The sequence below is a fragment of the Athene cunicularia genome, assembly GCF_003259725.1.
Source record: "Athene cunicularia isolate RWA chromosome 3 unlocalized genomic scaffold, athCun1 chr3_part1, whole genome shotgun sequence".
NCBI lineage: Eukaryota > Metazoa > Chordata > Aves > Strigiformes > Strigidae > Athene > Athene cunicularia.
In genome coordinates, this window is record NW_020799097.1 from 73,393,423 (window position 1) to 73,412,190 (window position 18,768).

The 18,768-nt window shown below is 42.2% G+C and overlaps 1 long non-coding RNA gene and 1 other non-coding gene across 3 annotated transcripts; one reads left to right on the plus strand and one right to left on the minus strand.

The window, feature by feature from the left end:
* Positions 1-9,766: 9,766 nt before the first annotated feature.
* Positions 9,767-17,436, minus strand: LOC113478694. Of its 2 annotated transcripts, none has more exons than XR_003398116.1 (3): positions 17,361-17,436; positions 15,817-16,942; positions 9,767-11,180 (listed from the first exon to the last, which is right to left on the minus strand). It is a non-coding gene; the product is annotated as an uncharacterized LOC113478694 (long non-coding RNA). The 2 variants fall into 2 exon arrangements; XR_003398117.1 differs by lacking the exon at positions 9,767-11,180 and adding an exon at positions 11,193-11,475.
* Positions 17,437-17,593: 157 nt separating this feature from the next.
* On the plus strand, positions 17,594-17,676 carry TRNAL-UAA. The gene has a single exon. It is a non-coding gene; the product is annotated as a tRNA-Leu (tRNA).
* The last annotated feature ends 1,092 nt before the right edge of the window (positions 17,677-18,768 follow it).

Genomic DNA, 18,768 nt, shown 5'->3' on the forward strand with positions numbered 1-18,768 from the left:
ATGCAGTAGAAAACTGGTTTCAGCAAGTATATGACACGCATGGGATGCAAACGCTCATGGCAAAGTTTTGCTGAAGTTACTAAATAGAAGAGCGCAGTTCCCAGCAAAGATCCCTGCAGGCTCACCCTCCACTGCCCTCCCTTCACCACTGTGTGTGTTGAAAATGTTTGTGTGTGTTAAACTCCCTGAGACACGTTCCTTGGACCCTCTGAGTGGGATTCAACGAGCACACAGACATCCCATTTGAGCCAGGGACTCTGCAATGCCAGATACCCCTATGTCCTATACCTCTGTGTGTTTCTGCCCTCCCGATGCAGCCCTCAACCCACCCTCAGCCAAGCTGATAGCACTGGCCAGGAGAGGTGCCTTTACCCCTGTTCAATCTATCATCACATTCATCAACTTTTCTTACACAATCTTTAAATTTTTCCTTTTGTATTTTGAAGTGTGTTCTCCCTGTCATGTGTGGTACTGAAGCCCCACAGTGCTATTCAGTAGCATTTCTTTCCTCTGAACTAGGAGAGCTCACTTTTCCACAGAAAGAGCTTTGCTATTTTGAGTGTGGAATGAAGTGCACGACTGCTCCTGGAGGTCCCACTCCAAAAAAGACAGTAAAGCAAAACCTTGGATGTCTCCCAGTGCAGTGCTGAGTCCAAAGGGGTCTTCTTTGCCAAAAAGGATCAGCAAAACCTCAATTATCTGTTCTTAATGCAACAGAGAGAACTATTAAAATATTGTAAGAGCATTACAGCAGGCTCTGAGATCTATGTTATGAGAAGTTCACAGCCCACCATGCTGACAAAATACCGAGGTAGATGTGCTGCAAGTGAGAGTGCCTCCAGGACTGTTCGTGGCAAGGTCTGCAGGGAGTAGGAACAGCTTTGAGATGACCAACTGTACAGCTAGAAAATGGGGTGAGCTCTGGGCACATAAGCAGCTCTTCACGTCCTAACATTTCACTCTTTCCCTGCACTATCTATCTCCATTAGTTATTTCTTGTTATTTCTTAAAAGCTTTGGGTTGTCTCAGTCCTGTGTTTCAGCAGTGCTCAGTCCTCAGCTGCCAAAGAATGTGACTCCTCCATCCTACAGTTACACTGAGAGTCATGAATAATGACAGTGAGAATGTGTGTGTCTGTTACAACTTCAGGTCAGCGAGGCTTTTGTTCTATTTTTTTATACCTCCTTGGACATAAATTATAACTACAGCAGGTCGAAGCTAAAACCCAAACATTTCAAGATCAAGATTCATAATTTAGATACCATTAGAATAATCCGCCTACCTCTAACAATAGAAGATTCATTTGTGAAAACTGATGATTTATTTATACAGATGCAAAGTGCAAAGCTGCACCCAGATCCCGGAATAAGAGAGTGAAACAAGCAGTGTGTTGTGAAACCTTCCACTGACACCAGCAGAAGATAAAACTATGTGCCAGAGGGAGAAATACACCAGGCAGAACATCCTGAGCTTTAGAACAGAGTAGTTGAGGGTTTCTTTGGACTCCTCCATTTCTGCCAGAAATAAACCACTGGAATAGCTCTTTTTAAAATAGCTGTTGGCCTCATTTGTAACATCAAATGCCACAAATTTTCCAAATGGCCTTCCTCCATTTCCCTACTCCATGTCTTTTTCCCACAAAAGCCTAAGCCTGGATTTGTTTTTAGGAATAGCAACCAATAAACAGAGGCATGATAACACTAGCAACTGAAAAAAAAAAGTTACCAAATTCGAATATGAAAAATGAAGGAAAACAAAACCATTTCAACAAAGCCTGAGAAGCCTAAAAGTCCTAGTGTGATCCAGAAACCCTGTAAATCCAAGGATTGCTTTCCACCTTTAGGATACACTTTCGAATTCAGCCAAAGCTATCAAGAATAATTAGTGTAATACTAGGTTTTGGGTGCTCTCCCCTACATACATTCAAGATGACACCATTCCAGCATGAAATCTGTAACTAAACAACACAACTTCATTTCTAGAGCATTTCCATGGGTGGTGAAGTGATTCAGATGCTCTCTCCATTCTCCTTACGGGCCCCATCTCCAAACACTAAATGTGCTCACTTGGTTTCAGTGCTGAGCTCTGATTTTTCCCTGAGTTTCACTTGGTACAGTGAGAAGGGAAGAACCAGGGAAAGCAGTGAGGACCCCCCCTTCTGACAGCAGCAGAAGCATCTCTGCATCCCTCACAGACAACAAGCACAGTGGGATAGGACCAGCCCATGCCCTGGCCTTACTAGGTTTGATCCCATCCCATCACTAGAGTCTTTACCAGAGTTAAGCCTCTTCTTTTTCTTCACTAGCAGGAATTTTCCATCAGCTGTTTCAGCTGGAAACCATCCCCCTTCCTGCACCAGGAGGCTGAAGGCAGTTAGGGAGAGTGACTCCCAAATGCTATGTAAGGCTTCACATTTGCCAGATGCCCTAGTAACTCTGCCAGTCTCCCTCAGCTGCTGGGTAAAGGTAAAGCAGAGCCAGCCACTTGCTCTCCCATCAGAGAGCCAAACCAAACGGAGTTGTTCCTGTCGGCATCCACAGTTCTGCTTCCTAAGAGGTTTCCAGCCCTCATAGGCTGGCACAAAAAGGCTTTTCACAGGCCTGCAGAGCCTGTCCCTTCTTTTTCTACAGGAAGGCTCTTAGGTTTAGTCTGGGGAGGTCTGCAGAGTGCCAGGGGGCTCTAGTGGAAGAATGCTGCAATGTATCCTCAAAAGGGTTTGCTTTCTGATTCATTTAATCTTGCCTGGAAATTTAACTTCACAGCCCCAGCTCCTTTGACTGTGCATGATTTATCTTCAGATGATATTTGTCTTTTAAAGCCTTTGTGATCCACTTTCTTCCCGAACAGCTCAATTACTTTGGATTTGTAGACAAGACAGCTGGCAGGGCCGAACGGGTACCTAACCAGGCAGTTCCGTGATAGGGCTGAGCCAGAGGGTCGCTGCCAGCTGAACAGACACTCTTCATTCTCACTTGCATGTTCCTCCTGGGCCTGTTTCTCCAACACTGCTGTTCAGCTGACTCCAAAGCAAACTGCTTCAGCACTAAGAGGAAGAGTGGGAGAGTGATACTAGGGGCAAAGAAAGTAAATGCATTGCCCCTATGCACACATACGCATAGGAAGAAGTATGACGCGAATGAGAGTCCAAAGCAGATGGCTGAATGGATCCACACAACAAAACCTGCAGTGGTGACCTCAAACTGCTCTTGTCTTTGCATACTGTTTTCAGACACAGGAAAAAGATTTAGTAACAAACACATTGGTATTCAGTCCTGTTTAGCCACCCAAGAAAAGGGGACATATGGGGCTGATAAGACGCCTGTAGGCACCCGAGACACCTCAGCTGGCACCACAAGACTACATTTAGGCAGCAGAATCCCACTCAAAGCTTCAGATACCAACCTAGAGCTGCCAAATGCCTGTTGACCAGGATGGAGCAAAGTTCCCTTGTAAACAGGGGAAGGGCCACTGCCTCCATCCATCTGGTTGCTGCTGTATGTGACGGAAGAGAAACAGCAATATTATCAGCTGATAACAAGCTCGTATTTTTCTCACCTATCATGTACTGCTTTTTCTTTAATTCTACAGAGAAGGCAGATACCTATTATTTCTTTGAACTGTAACAGGCCTTCTGTCGCTCTGCTTATGAATGTGCAGGCAATGAGGCCAGCTACCCACAGTAGTATTATCTCACCCTGCTTTTACAGATTTTCCATGGGAATATAAATGCAGTCAAGACTCCCCAAGAGGTAGAGATATCAGATGAATAAGAAAGCACTGAATCCATGTCACATACTCCCATTAACCACATCTGACACACATGAGGACAGCACTGCATTTAGGCAAAATCAGTAACAGAGTATTTGGGGCACAGAGCATATAAAGGTACTTGTAATAATAATGTTGCTGGGATGGCCTAATGATAGAAAAGGAGCAAGATTTGAAGAAACGTGAAATAGATTTCACTGGACCAGCTGATACACTTAGGAAAGGTAGACAAGTTTTCAGGCACAAAAAAAATAATGACAGAACGGCATCTGGTACAAAAAAGCTAGCAGCAGTGGCATGGAAATGAGGGAGGAAAGCATTATGGAAGAAATTATCCAAAGATTCTCATCAAATAAAAAAATCCTGCATTATCATGATGGGATAACTTGGGATGCTTCCAGAATTTTGTGATCCATGCACATGCATGATGAAATTTAAACTTTATGCAAACAGTCCTACTATCATACTAGTATGAATTGCTAGGATGGTTTCTAGTTTAATATTACAGTGAGGCTAGAAAGTACTGCAGCACTAAAACTTCATTTTAGTGAAATCACCATTAATGTTTCATCTAATGTAAGCCACTTAGGAAAATGTATCCTTTCACACTCCATATTTGATTTGATTGCACTAACAGAATTCCATACCACCTATGCAGAGCAAATCAGCGACTTGTTTCTTTTGTACAACAGCTGACTGACCACCTGTCTTCTTTATAATTATATGATTGTATTTTTGTAAGAGTAAAATAAAGTTAAATACTAACTTGGTTGGAAGAAATACCTTTAAATCAGAGGGACAGTAACATATAGTTCCATTGCTTATCTCGTTCACGGATTAGAAGTGACTCTCATGCTGAGGTTAGTTTGGGTGGGACAGCATTACAAGTTTTTGAGCCATGACAACAGCATTCTTCATAGAGCTGTTTGCAGCTAACACAGTGGGTGGGATTCCCAGAGGAAACTATCAAGTAGCCTTACCATATGTTAAAATAACTTCAGTTTAAAGCTCCAAAAGCTATAACCATTGATCGGACTCTGCCTGAAGAGCTGAAGTGCTCAGGAAGCAATTGTTTCAATGACAAAATCTTCACAGCAGCAGGCATCAAATGTTCATATAATCAGTACAAAAGATAAGTGCAAAAGGCTTTATAACCAGTAGAAAACAAAACTAAAGGTATGCTGATGAAGGCAAACTACCACCATGCAAGGTAATTATACAAGTTACATTCCAACTATCCTTTCCACAGAGATATCAGGGTTTTACCCTATTCCTCCCTACTTATCTTTAGAGACTGGACATGCATGGTATGCAAAATGTTTTTATCTCGAAATGCCAAATCCCTTAAAATACCAGACCTTTGATCTCTCTGACCTGAAGTGACAATAACAGAACATAAGAGGCAACAGCTGAATTAGCCATAGCCATTAGCCTTGGCATACTTGCAGTAACAAATGCGTAAATGTATTGCAGTTCTGAACGATTCAAAAAATTATGCAAGTGTAAGGCTTGGCTTGACAGCGGAATTATACAGAATCAAGTTTTTTCAAAGCTGGCAAATTAAATTCCTATTTTAAAAGCATGCAAGAAAGTTGTGGCTTATATAGTACCTGTATCAGTTACTAATTACGAAGTTAAACAGTGCTGTGCATCTGTATTTAAAATGTCACTTATGGATATTATTTCTCAAGAAAATGGACATTACTTCCCTGCAAGCAGAGTATCTGGCTAAGTTGGAGAGTATATGCAAAAACAGCACTTGATCTTGACAGCTTTGGCACATGCGCTTAGGCATTGTCTGTGACAATTAGGCATATGAGAACTGGATACGTGTAGGCGTCACATGCTGCAACACCACTCTTTCTGCAGGCACTTGCTTCTGTGATTCCCAGTACCACCTGCCTCAGACTGCAAGGAAGGCACACCTCCTCCATCGCTCGCTACTTGGCAAGATATTTCAGGATCATGGCAAGGGCTGTGATGAACAAACTGGAGGCACAGGGCACTGGAAAGGGTACGATCAAATGATCCACAATGCCCTCGATCTGAAGGCAAAGAGGAGGGGTCTGGTAGTCGGCAATCTTTAAACTGCTGGTCATCTACCAGAAGCTACCAACATTCCGTGAGCGAGATGATTTTCAGCATGATGAAAGAGAAGGAGGGCTACATGCCAGGAACAGACATTCCTCTGGGAAAACAGCAGATTTGAAAACCTGGGAAAGCTATATTTAAGTGCAAACTGATAGGGCTTAGAGCCTGGGTGAACAAGAGACAACATCCACGAGTCACAAGAGAAAATAGACAACCTCCCATAAATAGTTCCACTTCTAGATGAGTCTGACTGGTTTGTTATAGCCCTCGGGCTGCTCTCTGGCTCTGCATAAGGCGGGACATGCCAGAAGCTCTGCACGATTCCCAGACTTTGTGCCAATAGTCTTCATACACAGGCAGCCTTCAGACCCCCTGACATGTGGCTATGCAACTCCAAATCATAGGCAATGTTTGCCAGTATCACCTTTCTACACTCTGCACCTTTTTCCCATGAAGTAACTAAAACTCTAAACTATTCAGCAAGGCTGGAAGTATGAAAGTGCTTTCTGATCATGATCAGACCCTGCCTGCCCTCCCCACCAGCTTTCTGGGGCCATCCAAACTGACCATGAAACTGCTGCACTGTCAGAAGGTCCTTTAAACTCCCATGCCACCTGCTTCCTGCATCTGAGGACATCCACCAGCCAGCAGCCGGGTGGCCTACGGACAAAAAAGAAAGGGCAGACCAAATGACAAAAATGAATGCAGGCAATGCCAATGGAAGCACCATTTAAATGGGTGAATTCTCCCACTGACTTTGGTGAGAGCTGGATCACACAGAAAATGAGGAACTGATATAAAGCACACTAGGGTTTTAATCATACCTCTCCCACTACCCTGCCTGGAAAGCTCTTCCCAGATGTGGTAGCTAAACCACGGTGTTTCCTGATGCAAATTCCTCATAGAAATACACTTCTGCCATCTAACAGAGAAACAGGGCCATGATTCAGTAATTGAAACATACAGAGGTGTAACTCCTAAAACATGCAGTCACATCACCCAGCCCACCTTCCCTCTGCTCAGCTCTGCTCTTTACTCAGCTCTGGCCCCTTCTTATATCGGAATTGGGTGTACCTGTGGAGAAGGTAGCATTGCTGACTGTAAGCCACTTCATTCCTTTCAAAAGTTGTCTCTGCACTTACAGACTAAATCTGGCTTTTAGTACAAGGTATCAGAAAGGATACATCAATCCTCTGAAAGGCAAAGAAAACTATGGGGAAGAGAAAGATCCCCTCTCAGAAGTGGTGCAGGACATGGATTTGTTGTCCACTCAGAGCCTGACCTCTCCCAACCTTGGCCAGCCACACTGATCTCCATTTACCCCCGGGAGGGCAGTGGGGGGCCTTGCCCTTGCCAGGGACTTGCCCACACAGACGCTGCTTCCCTGGCAGGCTGTGCTCTGCTGCAGCACGAGACTTCCATTAGGCTTTCAAAGCGCAGCTGCTATTTCAGGGGTCCAACGTGCTGCATAGCATGACACCGCCTTGCCACAACCAACCTGTTTTCCCCCAACCACTGCTTATTTTTCCTTCCTCTGGCCCCCCACCTCTAGTCCCGTGCTCAAGGAACTAAACACCCGGCTGCAATTCCCAGGTGTACACAGCACGGTACAAGAAGAGGAGGTGGAAAGCACTGTGATGCAACTTCAGAGGACCCAGTCCAGGATCAGTAACTTGCACAGGTACCTGCCAGCCCCATAGCCTGGTGGGGCCACCGCGGGCTCTATGGCCCTAGGAGGGGGTCCCAGCTTCTCTGCAACAGGCTCTGGCAGCAGTCCTGCTCTGCTGCCCCTGCAGAGCCATCACCCAAAAACATCCTTCCCCCACAGCAACGCAGTGCTGTCATAACGAGCCCTGACTGGGAGGCTGGGTACTGAGCAGTCTCTTTCCTGGGATCACTTTGATTTGCAATAGCCATTTACAAAATGGACACCGTCACTTAGCAAAACACATGAGAAGGAACTGATGTGGAATACTATTTCACTCCTTTAGGAATACATCATAAATGAAGTCGTCAAATTAAATCTACAGTCCATCTGAGCAACTGAGGAACACAAGTTTCTGTTATGGCTAGATTTAAGGTCAGCCATCTCACTAAACAGCATCTGTTTAGGCAGTATTATTATGCTTGACGAGAAGCACTCCTTGTAGAAAGCTTTTCTGTTACTGGTAGAATTCGTCTTTGGATGGTCCTCTTTCAAATCCATTTAACAATATTTGTCCTGAAAATAAACAAGGTATTCCCCAAATATTTGTACTAGAACTTGATATACTCGATTAGATTTTCAAATAAAGGCTCAAATATAGAATGCAACAGTCACCTGAAACATTAACACATCTTTTGTAAAATGTAGAAAAAAGGATCCAGGTTTTTTTCCAAAACAAGTAATTCAGTTCAACCTTGTTAATGCAATTGGGCCTCTATTTTCCAAACAGTTGATGATTGTGTTTAATTTAACCCCTACATAAAATTATGGCCAGGCTAGTTTTTGCAGCTCTAATACTCCCCAGAGAATACTCTGTGATGTAAATGATTTGGTGGCATGGGAGAAGAGGCTTCCAAAGAGTTTACAACCTATGCCTCTTCTTCTGCAGAAGCTAACTGCTTATGCGTAATTTAATTTTATGCATATAGATTTATGTCCCTTCCCATCACATAATATTGAGATGCCTCTGACAATATTCCTGTGTGATAGGAAAAATATTGTAGTCCTGCCTTTGCACTAGAAAGCCCACAGTATCCTGTACTCTTTACAGGCCTTAATGGAATTTTTGCCTGAACTGCTTGTATTTTCAATTTCATTTTGTGCTGGTATGAAGAATCAATAGAGGGAGGTGATGCTGAGGTACAGTAATTTTAAGTGTATAACTATTGGGCAGATGCTACAACTTTAATTATATAAGCAGGCTCCTGTGCCTGTCCAAAACTTCAGTGATAAACAATCAGCTTATACAGTGGCAGCAACAAGGATCAGGATCCATGAATTTATGTCCATAAACATTGACTGCAGCAGCAGAGCTAATAGGGTATATCCTCAGAAGCACATCCCATATAGATACCTTGCTAAAGGAAGTCCGCTACCTTGTTAAGAACTCACTAAGTTATATTGTTTTACATGGGATTTTCACATAGATGAAACACCAGTCTCCAAATTGCTTTCTCTTTTTTTTTTTTTTAGCTGAATGTATATAATGAGCTAAAAGATAAAAAATACACTCATTTTTTATAACTCAGTTTTTACAATTGCCAAAGTAATGACCTACAGACCAGAGCAGATCACTGTCAATGTTAACACAGAGGTGGTCAGAGATGGGGTTCAGAAAGATAGTACCTGGTGTACTGGCTAACAGATAAACAGTAGTTGGTAACTTCTTGGTCAGTTCCAACATCTCCCTCCAGAGATACCATCTCTGAGGTTTTGCCTGCAAAGGGAAGTGGAACTGCTTTAATTATGCCAGAATACATTTACTACCTTGGGAAGCAGTCATGCCAAGACTGTTAATGACAAGCAGTACATAAAAGGAAACAATGTGCAATGCAAAGTGTATACATATCCCAGGTTGACAGTTAAGATTACCTTAGTGTAATAATTTTTCTCAAAATAACCCAAACATTCTGAAAGAGTTAACATTACAATTTAGGCCCATTCCTGGCTGTGGAGACAAGTGTGTTAAGGAATTCCAGGTGAGTATGAGGCAGTCTCTGACTCTGGCTCTAAAGGAGCTGTAGAAGCTTCTTTTGGGAGCCGTGGGTACCACCATGCACCTTAAGATCTCCTGACACATTCTTTGCAGAGCCCAACCTAAAACATGACCACTCTGAAACTCTGCTTAAACCCCTCTTTGAAACAGGCACAGGGAATCTAACCACAATTTCTGGTTTTAGAGCATTTTAATGAGGGTTCTGAAATGCCCAACCCCACCCCACTGTTATCTCATATTTCATAACACTCTTAAATTTGTTATTATTTCAACTCGGTACAGTCACCTTACCTTCTTTGTCATACAGATCCTTTTTCTTGTGTTGATGGCTGAGCTCTCCCTAACAATTTCATACAGAACAGAAACCTTATCTCATCCATGATGTCTCTCTGTACTGTCTACTGGGAGGCATTAACTGCTTTCTCCTCTTAAAAAGTGTGACTCATGCATTCATACCATACAATTCTTACCCTACCTGATAATTCTTTTTTGTAGAAAAATATTTTGTTCAGAGGGCTGGGCAGGCAGAGACATCACAAAAACTGGATGCAGTTGCTTTCAGTATTTATTCTTTACTGATGTGTCAAATAACTTTTGGGGCAGGTCACCTGAATGAATGCAGTTCAACAGGTTGGACATGTCTCAGGCTGTTTTCAGTCACAGAACACTATAGGATTTGTTAACTGCCATAGATATAACCTGCACTGTCATAGTGCTATCAAAATACAGATTGTGGAAACCATGGCTATTAAGTTAGCTACATAAAAATTAAAACTACATTTAGCCAAGAAATCAGCTATTCTCACAACAAAGCAAAGCATCCTGCAAAACAATAAAAAATAATCCAAAATAGTATGATAAAAGATACAAGTCATAGTATCTAAATAAATGTTATTTCTGTTCTGAATATAGTAACAAAAGGGTTTGGAAAGCATTACGTAAATAGGATTTCTGAACTATGTTGACTCTTTTCAAGTCCTCATTCAATGCAGCCTCTGGATCTAGGACAAGTAATAATTAGCCACAGCCAGTAAGCAAAGACTGTTCAGCAAGGAGAGTCCTAACACATAAACACAGGAATAAGAATTTTTACCTGTCTGTAGTTATTGGGTTGCTAGACAATAGCACTGGATGAAGATGAGTGCCTTCAGTTGCATTACTGTCCCTCAACTCAACAGATGTCATTTGCATGTGGAAGCTATGGCTTCCACACCATTTTAAAGGAAAACTCAGATCAAATTACAGCAGTCTAACCTGCAGATCATGAACTTTAATCGCGATGCTGGAATGGTCTTCCAATGAGTAATGCTTTAACACAACTCAATAAGCTGAGGCCATACACAGGTGTTCATGTCTTACAGGAAACTAACGGTACATATTTATAAACAAAATATTGCACTCCCTTGGTCTTTATTTGGACAAAAAAAAAAGTCTGAAGAATCACTTTCAGTATCTAAAATGAAGCACCTGCTTAGATCTTTGCAGGAGTTTTTGTTCTCTCAGTAGAGTTCTCGGTAAAATGCACATGGCAGCAAACCCATGTACCCTGTGGGGGTCCTTGCATGTGTTGTGGCATTTGCAGTTCCTTCATTTTATCTTGGGATGTTTAGGAACAAAAATCTAAGTACAGAGAAAACACAATCATTTAAGACTTACCAGTAGACAGATCTGTAAATCTGAGATAAGTGCAAATATAAGAAAATGCCTTAAATGCGAGAGAAAATACTTATTTTCAAGACATTAGAAAAAACTTTGTTTACTGTGAGTGTGGTCAAACACTGACATAGGTTGCCCAGACAGGTTGTGGAGTCTTCATCCTTGGAGATACTCAAAATCTGACTGCTCTGGCTGAGTCTCCTCTCAGCTGGGGGGTGGACTGGACAATCTCCAGAGGGGCCTTCCAGCCTCTGCCATTCTGTGATGAATGAAACTGATTAGTGGATCTGTACTGTCTATGTTAGGGAGCCCAAAACACGTAAAAAAATTGTCTCCAATTCCTCATTTCTTCACAGAAAAATTCTTACAATATGATATTCTCAGAGATTATTTTTAGGTCCAAGTAACATGAAATTAACTTTTTTGTTTGTTACATATTACTTGGCAATCAAAGACTGAGGGATGCAAGAAGAAAGCGGTGGGAACGTGCAGTACAGCCAGGGCAGGGGAAAGATGGTGTCTCTGCCTCTTTCAGCAGCAGCTAACTGCTAGACCAGCTGGATCTGATTCTTGGTATGCACATAAAAAGCAAAAGGTGGGAGTGTGACAGAAAATAGCAACAGAGATATAAGGCAGGACAAGTGAAACTAAAATACTTATGCACGTCAATCATTAAACATGGATTAGCTGCAAACCAGAGCTCATTAATGCAGTCCATACTTCGCACCAGTGATCCACTCTCATATGAAAAAGTTTGCAACACATGATGAAATAGCAAGAGACAGGTGTCATAAATCCACCAAGTCACATGGTCAGGGAGTGATCTCTTGCCAAGAATTGCATGAAACACTTAAATATGAGGCAGATGAGGTCTGAAGGAAAGATCCTGTAGCACTTCCAACCCAGAAAGAAGGTCACAGTTGGGCAGACAGTGAAATAGAAACAGTAATCAAGAAAATGAAGGAATCTGGAAAGTGCATTCTTCTCCTAAAATCATTAAAGGAAGGCATTTTTGTAATTGCACATTTAAGAAGACCACCTCCAGAAGAGTGTGAACATTTTCCATGGTCTTCAGACTAAAAGCTCCTCTCTGGCAGGAACAATGAATCAATTAATTCAAATAAATTTAACTAAAAAAAAAAAAAAAATCCTACAAAGATGCAAGTTAGTGTGCTTTAAGCTGATGCCCTAACATCCCAAAGATGTCAGCTGCAATGTTTTGCATTATACTGCTTTCATTTTTAGGGCATTCACGACCCCTCATTTAGGATGTGCTCTGGTGAACCTTGCAGCTGTAGTGTAAATTATGACTTGTCTGCTCTGTCCTTCCAGAGGCTACTGCCACCACAGCAAAGCCAGCACAAGGGAAAATATTCCCAACTGGAGGCGATTTAGTGCACAGACAAGTCTTTTAACACTTTCAGAAATATCCTTTGATAATAATGCTGTGCTGATGTAAAGTGTTACCACCTGCATATAATCCTCCCGACAATAAGAACTGGCAGAAGGGAAAGTGTGCCCACAGCCCTTTACTCCAGTTGAGAGCTACTGCCCTTTCCTCTGGCAGGGAAGGTGGCTTTGAGCTGAAATGCCAGACACTGACTTGGGCAGCTGCAAGGTGGGCACCTGGTCTCTTCTGATGGCTATGTTAGGCCATCCTAAGTCTGGAAAAGCAACACTCAGGGTAATTCTGGGGATGATGATGCTTTAAGTGACCATGGCAAGATCTGCAGGGTTCATCTGTCAGTCATAAGAGCAAATCTACCTCTATCAGCACTTTAAGTAAATTGCAGGGCTTTGCACTGCAGTAAGTGATATGCAGACCCTTGTATCATTCTATCAACACAGTGGTCAGGGTGGCTGAGCTCCCTGTACTATCACAGTGTGAATCCCCAGAGCTTGCTGCTTGGATTGAACTAACCAAGCAGAAAATCTCTTCTTTTCCCTCATCAAAACCAAGAAAAATAGTTAAGCAATAAAATGTTGCAAGGATCTGTTTGGGAGTTTGTGCTGTAATGCCTTGAGGAAGGAGGCAAAATTATTTAACATTGCTAATGATGCCTGACTGCTGTGGCTATTGAGTCCAACAGAAATGATTGTAAGAAATAGCAGGTAAGATCAGACACAGTCAGTTGATAAACAGCCCCGCTTCTGTTGAAAATGAACCTGTATAAAGACACATGTATAGACATTGACACAACTGTCTATACTATATAGTGGTAAACTTTGAACAAGCATCCCAAGAATGACAAGAATCCAGAAAATAGTCTACTCCTCTTTTTTTACCACACAGGCCCCAAAATGAGAACAATTCAAGAATTACCAAGTACTTTACATGCAGTTACTCCCACTAACATCAGAGACTGGTCTTACTTTACAGACTTTAAATTAGTCTGCAGTAAGAATCAGAGGGATTACTGGTCATGCTACATACAGCATTACACAACAGACCAGGGTTTCTCATGCTTTCCTTCACTACCGGCTCCCTTTACATACCTTTTGTGGCCGCAGACCACCAAGACCTAATTCAAGATTGAAAGCACTAGACTGCCTCCAGGGGCGGTGCTGGGACTGGGAGAGCACCACCTTCACGCTTGTTACTGGAGGCCAGCCCTGAAGAGCCCAGCGACGGAGGGACTTACTGGTGAATCTGAGGGCCGAGGGGAGGGTCACCCGGCAAAGGGGAGGGTGCCGCTGCCTCTCACGCGCATCAGGACAGCCGTGGGGGACTTGACTATGAGAGGAGCATTGAGGGGAGAGGGCTGTGGGAAAAGGAGACACAGTGCTTGCTGCAGGCCAGTCCAAATGTTTCCAGGCTGGACGTTCCCCACCCCTGCTTTAAGCCTTGTTGAGGTTTGAACTCAGCCGGAAGCCAGACGCTACGTGGCCGGCCGTTTACTTCCCCCCTCCCCCGTGAAATAGGGGAGGGACAAAAAAAGAAGAGAATTTATAGGCTAAATAAAAAAGAAATAATTTACTAAATATAACAAGAGAACAGTAACAATAGTGAGTACAAAAAGAAACGGGTACAATGCAGCAGTGGCTTGCCGAGCACGGTGACCGCCCCCACAGCAACAACACGGCCGAGGAGCAGACAGTGTGAGCCCAAGCCCAAGCGAGAGCCCACCTGAGAGAGAGCCCATATCCCTGGGCATGGGATGAAATAATCACATGGTATGAAATAATCCAATGAGCGTTAACTCCATCCTGGTCGAAACCAGGACAAGCCTTCACAGACCCCCTGTGACGACATCGCGGCCCGCAGGGGTCCACAGACCACAGGTTGAGAACCACTGCAACAGACCAAGAACTTCACTGCCTTTTTATACCTTTTCTACAGTATGAGGTATCGGTCACTGGGAATGATGGAAAAATGGTTTAACTGAAGTAACAAGTTACATGCTTCCATTACACACTGAAACAAACAAACAAACATGCTGCTGAAGGTTTTTAAAAAGGATTAAACTATACTGAAATATCATCTAATTAATATTTCACCAATAGGCTGCCTTCTTATTGATTTGATCCCCTTCTCCTTATGAAGTGAGACACAATTTTGAGTTAAACAATGGTTTGCTGCTTTCCTGGAAGACTCACACCTTGTTCAGCACACATCATGTTGTGCTTGCTGGCTAACCAGTTATTCAGTAGTTTGCAAGGTCTTCACAGCTCAAAGGGTGGCTCCATACCTTACTTATTTCATGTTATTTTCTGAATTCATTGATATTCTACTCATGGGCGTGTCTCACGTGACCAGATTAGGTAAGTGTCTATCTGAATTCTTCACAAACAAGAATGACTTTACTTCAGAGCAGCCCATTTTGCAGATGGTGTATTTCCATTACCTCTATTTTACACAATGGGAAATTGAGGTATGGAAAGATAAATGTCAAATATTTCCAATAACTTTGACTGCTCAGAGGCATATAATATTAATTTTTTCAGAGACTGCTTAAAATACAGGTGATACACTGATTTCAGCTGTTTGTGAAAGCTCTGCATGTCTGCAAATCAGACTGAGGTTCTCAAGATGGATACCACAAAATAAGGAACAAGAAAATGAGTGATGGCTTATGAAAAATCTATTTTAACTGACTGACTGCTTATCAGACAGAAAATACGCAGTGGCAAAAGAAACATCGCTGGTTCATCAGGGTAGCATTCAACTGTCTGCATATGAAGCTCTTTTTCTATTCCAGTTTCTAGCATTAGTCACTACACTTTTTCCAATTTCTTCAACAAATGAGGCAATGATCCTACAGATAATGACCTTTTTAGAAAAACAACTCATCCACAGAATGGATTCTAATGGAAAGCAATATTGTTTGAACTAAAGGCCAGAGTGTAAAGAGTGCAAGTAAGAATGTCAAATTGCAAAGGCAACCACCAATAATTCATGAGGATTTAACAAGGAAGCAAATAAAAACAAACAAAGATAAATACCCGCTTGATAAAATAAAAATCTTAAATCAAAATCATGGTCAGCTCCAGAGTTGAAACACACTACACCCCCCTACAACTTCACCTAAAACAGAAACCAGTAACCCCAGCAAATTATCCTTTTCTTTACAGAGAATTGCAGGAAGGAGTTAGAACATACTTGTTGCCAGTACATTTTATGGATATTTCTTGAGAGCAGGAAAGGTTCAACAATCTTCTGTTCCATTCCAGATCTGCATGTGCTCTAACAAGCCAAGCAGAGAACATAGTTTCAAAGGACTAAGGAAGTTCTCTGCAAAAGAAATCTCTTAAGGAGAGCTGTGCCTGCAACAGAAGCAATTCTAATGCAGAACTCCAGTTTTGTATATTGCTTTATCATAAAAATTGGTTGGATTTTTTTGTCAGTGATTACTGTTCTTGTAAAAACTGTGATAATTTTTACTTTTTTCTTTCTCACAATGCTGAATAGCTGCCAGTAATTCATCCTGTAACTGACATAGCTGGACCAACTTTTCATCAACACCAGCACTGCATCCACAAAATCTACATGAGCATTTATTTTATGTACAAACATGCTCATAAATAAGCCCATAAGCAGAATTACACAATTTGTATGCAAAGATGTGGGTTTACACAGGCAACATTTTTCCCTTACAACATTAGAGGTAAAATGTACATTCAAACGTGCACCCATTTTTACTAATTTGTACTTTCATGAAGAACAGGAACAAACATTTACTTAATAAAATACGTGAACATGGCAGTACTGCTTTCTAATGAACAGTTCTAGAAAGAGTGGTATGTTTTGCATTTAACAATTTAACTGTGGGAATGGTCAAAAAAGACAATATACGTACTTGCATTTCCTGGAAGTTCACCACCAGACCACACTTCTCTCTATAACTCCCTCTTGACTTATCATATTTCTGTGTTTATGCCATGTCTACATTTGTGGTGCCAGACCATCTTATGTAGTGTGTAATAAAATATCTTGTCTGAAATATTTCACCTTCTATTTTATATGGTATTGACAGCTCATGAGTTGTATCTCCCTTGAGAGTTTATCCTTTATTTAGTCTGTATGATCACATTATATATTTAGACTGAAAGTTTAGAATAATTTTTCAGCTCAAATAATCAGGAACTGGGTGGCTAAGAACAACTATATTTACCTGTATTATAATTTGACCAGGATGGTCTGGAGAACAATAGTATCTTAATGTGTCAGTCTGTGCTTGATTTGTACTTCTCACACTTTCAATATACTAGAACACAACGATACTACCCTGTCAAAAGAAGAGAAACAAACTCAAACAACACTACCACCAAATTAAGCATCACAAGTACAACTGGCACATCTGTCCTGCTAAACAGAACAAAGCCAGGAAGTTAGTCTGAAAATCCTGCTCACTCATTCAGCTTAATTTTGAGCTGAACCCCCTGCACAGTTTAGGGTACAGCCAGCGCTAGGGACCATACCCCAGAAGCGGGGTTTGCCTCCCTCCACCCTCCGGACCGGCCAAGGCCACATCGTCAGGCTCGCCCTGCGCAGACACCCCGCACACCCTCACACCCTACCCTAGCACACGCCGCCCTTACCCTCACTTTCGCGTTGTGAAAGCACCGTGACAGGTGGTCCTACAGCTTTTGAAATACTCAAAGCGCTTGGAACTGGGGGAAAGCAATAGCCTACACAAGAAATACTTAAATGACGCTTTAGAGCCACGAAGTCGCCACCTCGGGGCTGATGAAGGTGGAGGCCTCCCTCCACCCGGGTGCCCGGAGTGACGCCGGCCCCACAGCCTCCTGCCCCGGGCGATGCTAGGGCAGGAGCGCTCCCCTCGCCAGGCCCTTCCGTGGGGAACCGCCGTGAACTGCCGTGCCCAACAACGAAGAGCCGCACCGCGTCCCGCCAAGGGAGCGGGCCCTGTATCCGCACCAGGATGGCCGAGTGGTTAAGGCGTTGGACTTAAGATCCAATGGACGTATGTCCGCGTGGGTTCGAACCCCACTCCTGGTAACTGCCATAGATATAACCTGCACTGTCATAGTGCTATCAAAATACAGATTGTGGAAACCATGGCTATTAAGTTAGCTACATAAAAATTAAAACTACATTTAGCCAAGAAATCAGCTATTCTCACAACAAAGCAAAGCATCCTGCAAAACAATAAAAAATAATCCAAAATAGTATGATAAAAGATACAAGTCATAGTATCTAAATAAATGTTATTTCTGTTCTGAATATAGTAACAAAAGGGTTTGGAAAGCATTACGTAAATAGGATTTCTGAACTATGTTGACTCTTTTCAAGTCCTCATTCAATGCAGCCTCTGGATCTAGGACAAGTAATAATTAGCCACAGCCAGTAAGCAAAGACTGTTCAGCAAGGAGAGTCCTAACACATAAACACAGGAATAAGAATTTTTACCTGTCTGTAGTTATTGGGTTGCTAGACAATAGCACTGGATGAAGATGAGTGCCTTCAGTTGCATTACTGTCCCTCAACTCAACAGATGTCATTTGCATGTGGAAGCTATGGCTTCCACACCATTTTAAAGGAAAACTCAGATCAAATTACAGCAGTCTAACCTGCAGATCATGAACTTTAATCGCGATGCTGGAATGGTCTTCCAATGAGTAATGCTTTAACACAACTCAATAAGCTGAGGCCATACACAGGTGTTCATGTCTTACAGGAAACTAACGGTACATATTTATAAACAAAATATTGCACTCCCTTGGTCTTTATTTGGACAAAAAAAAAAGTCTGAAGAATCACTTTCAGTATCTAAAATGAAGCACCTGCTTAGATCTTTGCAGGAGTTTTTGTTCTCTCAGTAGAGTTCTCGGTAAAATGCACATGGCAGCAAACCCATGTACCCTGTGGGGGTCCTTGCATGTGTTGTGGCATTTGCAGTTCCTTCATTTTATCTTGGGATGTTTAGGAACAAAAATCTAAGTACAGAGAAAACACAATCATTTAAGACTTACCAGTAGACAGATCTGTAAATCTGAGATAAGTGCAAATATAAGAAAATGCCTTAAATGCGAGAGAAAATACTTATTTTCAAGACATTAGAAAAAACTTTGTTTACTGTGAGTGTGGTCA